Raw genomic sequence first — 5,803 nt, 5'->3', positions numbered from 1 at the left:
TGCTTTTTTGCATTTCTTTTCCATGGGGATGGTCTTGATCCCTATCTCCTGTACAATGTCACGAACCTCCGTCCATAGTTCATCAGGCACTCTATCAGATCTAGTCCCTTAAATCTATTTCTCACTTCCACTGTATAATCATAAGGAACTCACTTATTAAACCTAATAAATTCTTTTGAACTTCCTGCTGCTGCTGCCAAGTTGTTTCAGTCGTGTTTGGCTCTGTGCGGCCCCATATACGGCAGGCTACCAGGCTCCCCCATCCCTGGGATTCTCCAGGCAAGAGTACTGGAGTGGGTTGCCATTGCCTTCTCCTCTGAACTTCCTATATTTTTACTAATTATCATTTTCTTACTGCATTAGTTAGAACCTACAGTGGTCATGTATGAATGTGAGAGTTGGACTGTGAAGAAAGCTGAGTGCCTAAGAATTGATGCTTTTGAACTGTGGTGTTGGAGAAGACTCTTTAAGAGTCCCTTTGACTGCAAGGAGATCCTGCCAGTCCATTCTGAAGGAAATCAGCCCTGGGTTTTCTTTGGAAGGAATGATGCTGAAGCTGAAACTCCAGTACTTTGGCCACCTCATGTGAAGAGTTGACTCATTGGAAAAGACTCTGATGCTGGGAGGGATTGGGAGCAGGAGGAGAAGGGGATGACAGAGGATGAGATGGCTGGATGGCGTTACCGACTTGATGTACGTGAGTCTGAGTGAACTCCGGGAGTTGGTGATGGACAGGGAGGCCTGGCGTGCTGCGATTCATGGGGTCGCAAGGAGTCAGACATGACTGAGTGAACTGAACTGAACAGTATGCTATGAATAGGTATGCTGTTAATGGGTATCGGTCTCTCATCATCAATCCTGAAGAGGGTATGTGGTTTCACTAACACCATTAAATATAAAATATCCTTCTATTCCCAGAAGATTTTATCATTAATGTATTTTTGATTTTATCCTTTTCATATGTTTAGATGATCATATAACCTCATTTTCCCAATTTGTATCATATTGGTTGAGCTCTCAAAATATTAAACCTAGATTATTCCTGAAATAAATCTCAGTCAGTCATATGTCCTTTTTAAAAAAAATTGCCTCATGTTCCCGTATTCAACTTGGTAACATTTTGTTTAGGAATTTGTATCAATATTACAAGAATGATGAGTCATCAGGTTTTAAAATCAAAGTTATTCAGGATTCATATAAAAACTGTTAAAGTCTTTTTTTTTTTTTTTAATTCTGATGAGTTTGTCTTTGCAAGTAGTATTACTCCTTCCTTAAATTTTAGAAATAATTCATCATAATGCCATCTGGGCTTGGACTTAAGTTTGTGATAAAGGTTTTAAATTATGAATGAATTTTTTAAAATACAGGATCATCCATATTTTGCCTTTCTGTTAATTTTGTTTCTCCATACTTCAAAACTTAACAGAATTCCTGGTTTATAAGGTTCTTCATAATATCCTCTAATTACACTTGTAATGTAATCAAGATCTGTAGTGATGTCTCTTTTTATTCTTGATATAAGGGATGTGTTTTTTTCCTTTTCTTGGTCACTAGACTTTTATCCATTTAATCAATAATCTCATAGCACTGACTTCTAGTTTTCTATTACATGTAGTGCTCTAAACATTTCATCATTTCCTGTTAGTTTTATGATTCAAGTTTTTCTTTTTTCTGGGCTGAGTCTTGTTGGTGCATCGTAGGCTTTCTCTAGTTGTGGTGGGCTGTCTTGTTGTGGAGCACAGGCTCTAGGGCTCAAGGGTTTCAGAATTTGTGGCAAGTATGCTCAGTAGTTGTAGCTCATGGGATCTAGGCTAGTAGTTCTGGTGCATGGGCCTAGTTGCCTCATGGCATGTGGATCTTCTGGACCAGGGATTGAACCTGTGTACCCTGCACTGGCAGGAGGATTTCAAGCCACTGGACCACCAGGGATGCCCAAAGATTCAGTTTTCTTCAGGTCTGATTTTCTTCTAGATTAAGACGAAAATTTAGATCTTTTAATTTTCAGTCACATTCCCTTTTTCATTTTTTTCTTTTGCATTTAAAGCTACAAAATTTCCTAAGCTCTACCTTAGTTGAGTCTCATAAATTCCAATAAACCCTCTTGATTCTCATTTGAAATACTTTCTAATTTCCATTGTAATTCCTTCTGTGGAGGTAAATAATGATCTGTCCATTATTTAGAAATACATTAATTCCCAGGGAATTGCAGATTTCTAAGTTGCATTTTTGTTGTTGAAGGTTAGCTTCTTTTAATTCCACTGTAATTAGAGAATCTTCTGAATAATTTCAATCCTGTAATATTTGTTGAGGCTATTTTCATGGCTAATTTTTCCAAAAGGTCCACCTGTATCTGAGTAGAACACGTATTCCAACATTGCTGGGTGCAGTGTTATTCTATGTCGATGTCAACCAGTTCAAATTTCTTTGCTGTGTTGTCCATATTCTTCCAGCTATTAAGAGTGTTTTCAGAGTGGTCTACTACTGTTGTCAATTTGTCTATTTCTTTCAGTTAAATCACTCACTCCACCTTATAAAGTTTAAAGGTATGGGTACATAAGGATTGCATTTATTTTCTGTACTTCTGGTGGTGGATTGGTTTTCTTCATTACAAAATATCTCTCACTTGGGTTGCTTCTTGTTGAAATTCTACCTTAATATATTATCAATACTAAATAAAGCACAATTGTTATATTTTATATTTAAATTATCAAAATGAATCTAAGATAGGTTGTATAACTTTAAAAAAATTTAAAAACACACACATACTCACACAGTTCAGGAGCCAGTATTTAAATCAAGGATCTTGAGATTCAAAGAAATCTCCTATCACAAGTAAAAATCAGATACTATGATGTGACAAGGTTACTGTTAAGGGATATACAGTGATCAAGAAAACGACAAAACATGACCAACTTGTGTCAGGTCTTACAATGAGCATGAATATTATTACTACTCTAACTGTGGTCCACGGACCAGCAGCATTAACATCTAATAGGTGCTAGGAGAATTTTGCTTTTACTTAAAAATTTTCTTTATCAATGTAATAGCATAAAATTAAGCAGTATATAAAATGTTCACAATGAAACAGCTGGTTGTCAATACTCACTCCCTATGGCAATCACTTTTAAGATAACTTTTTTTTAAAATTAATCTCAGTATTTTAAAATATGCTCACTTGTATTTCACTTGAGTTACAAATTTTTATTTGTATAGGACCACTATCATGGTCCTATACTTACAGATGAGAATTTACCTCTTTTCTATACCTATACACTTTTTTCATCACATATAATTAAATCAATACTTGAGTTGTTACAAGCAAATAACCAGAGAATCATGATTGCATTATCTTCTTTGTATTTCCTTTTCCCTAAAGCTATCAAATTTTATCTCCAAATTTCCTACAAACTTAGCCTTCACTTTTTTCGAACTCATCAAAACTGCCATATACCAACATTCTCCCTTATTCTCCACTCGCTTTTAGGTCATGTTTAAAGATCATTTCTTCAGCAAACATCTTTCCCTAAGAGAACTACTTCTTCATCTGAATTTCCCATTAGAAATATATATTTTAGTCATGATCTTTGTGGGCTGAGATGTGTCTTATTTTTAAATTCTCAGCGAGATGCTTTTCATGTAGAAGCTTTATTTAATGCTGCTACTTTTTCCTTAATAAAAAGGACAAGAACAGACCTCAGTAACTTTGGCAGTAACTATACCATAAGCAGCACTATACACCGTAGAACCTCAAACATATACTAATGGTACCACTTTTAACAGATACTATAATACCTCTACATAGTTTTCTATATACAAACCCCTTATACCTCTAGAAATTTAATGAGAAGTTCAAATCTTCACATTATATTCAATTATCTACCCAATTGAGAGTTATGGTTACTTCCCTCTAGATATGGCCTGACTACAAGCTTTCTGTCCTACTTAGATCGGTAAAGCTAAAAAGGGATACAAAGTTACTTGACTCTATAGTAATGCATTTGAAAGGTATGGGTTGAGGTTTAATTAAGCCTCAGAGAATAGAATAAGTATTTAAATGATGTAAGAATATGAGACAGAATAAGATAGAATATGGTTATTTGTATTTTATATGTAATAATCTCATTTAACTTAATGAGAATACTCTTGTGCATTTAAAATCAAAGTATATTTTTATTTTTAACAACTATGTTATTTAAATTTGATTACATCAAATGAAATACATCTGTACACACCCACTATAACAGAACTACATGATATGCACAGGCAACAATGCAGGGATCATGCAATATTTTCAGACCAGAATTCAAGATTCTATGTAGCAAGTAAATACAGTAGAATTGAAGGTTGAGGTGAAGTACAAGAGTCAATAAGGAAAGCAGAGCAGAAAATTCAAGATGTACCTAGATACACCAGTTCTTAAAGGATGCAAATCATTTCCAATAACAAACTGTTCATGCATTTCTGTTGAGGTAGAAGTCAATCTTAGGATGTAGTCTGTAAAAATCTGCAGATAAGACTGAGAGTTAAGTAGATTAATTTGCTTATGGTCAGACTCAACATTTCCAAAAATGTATTGATAGATGAACAAACTAAGACATACTTCACGAGAGCTGAATTCAGTGTAATTAGTCCTTCAGTCAGACGCTTCATTTTTGTTTTTTCAATAGCTTTCCTGTGACATAAATTATCTTGAATGTTCTTCCCCATTTGTTTGGCAAATACTTATGTCGTCGATCATTTTACTGGCTATAAGTAAATATATGACAAAATCATCATGAAGAGTATTAAATCCCAATGTAGTATAACAGTCCGCTTAACTGGATTTCACATAATTCTTCTACTTTTTAACATTTTGCTTCTAATGAATTATTCTGTACGATCATCTTTTCCTAGGTCTTGACCATACTCAACTCTTTAGAGCAGTGAATACTAGCTCTTCACAAAAGAAGCAACACGTGCTGGCTTACAATGTTGGAAATTTCATCTTCAACATAGCAGTTTTCCAAGCACAGTGAGGTTTTAGAGAGAAAAAGCAAAATAACTGCTTCCTCTGTACAGAACACATTCTTGAACTTTGCCAAAAAGGAGAAAGTAGGTGGGAGAGGGGCGTAAGGAGAAAGTAAGTAGGGGGGCGGGGGGGGGGGTGGCGAGAAGCAGGATATGGTCTTTTTTTTTTTTTAATTTACTTAAAAATAAACTGTGTTAAAGAACCACGCCTGCTGGTACACGGCTTTCATCCTTCAATCACAGCATCCCTACATGGATGAGCTCCACAGGTGTACGTCACACGTTTGTGCTCCAGGTGCTTTAATTTAAAAAGGCATTTGGGCACCAAATGTTCTAGTGCCTTCGAACAACATACATCAAGGAAAGCCTCCCCGCCGCCAGGACAAGAACACAACTTCTGGCCCCTGGTTTCTTCAGATAAATTATAACTAAAACAACTCCTGGAAATGTGGCAACGGAATCCCAAAGATGGGGAGGGGGACTACATTTTCTCCGTCAGTTTCTAAAAGTGGTCCCGTCAGGTCCCAAGCTTGTACTTACTCGCCGAGTACCAAACCCTGAGGGGACGTGCCTCTGCGACCCCGACTTGCACACGCGGCCGCCCGCCACTCCCGCTTCGCTAGCCGCCCACTCCGCTAGCCGCCCACTCCGACAGCTGGAGGAGACACGTCCTCTCGGCCCTTCGCCGGCGTTTTACCCCAGCCAGGTCGGCGCTCTAGCGACTCCATAGACTCCTTGGGATCAACCCCGCCACAACCGCCCAGCTCGCGCGGGGCTCCGAGGCTTCCGGGGACCG

At 37.3% G+C, this 5,803-nt stretch overlaps 1 protein-coding gene across 1 annotated transcript in view; it reads right to left on the bottom strand.

The window, feature by feature from the left end:
* The window catches only part of ATF7IP2 (activating transcription factor 7 interacting protein 2), an 83,276-nt gene that overhangs the window by 77,291 nt on the left and 182 nt on the right, over positions 1–5,803 (bottom strand). The gene's annotated exons all lie outside the window — the stretch shown is intronic.

The sequence above is a fragment of the Bison bison genome, unplaced genomic scaffold (assembly GCF_000754665.1).
Source record: "Bison bison bison isolate TAMUID 2011002044 unplaced genomic scaffold, Bison_UMD1.0 scf7180017864293, whole genome shotgun sequence".
Taxonomy (NCBI): Eukaryota; Metazoa; Chordata; class Mammalia; order Artiodactyla; family Bovidae; genus Bison; species Bison bison.
The sequence above is the reverse complement of the archived record's forward strand: the minus strand, read 5'-3'. Positions and strand labels throughout refer to the sequence as shown.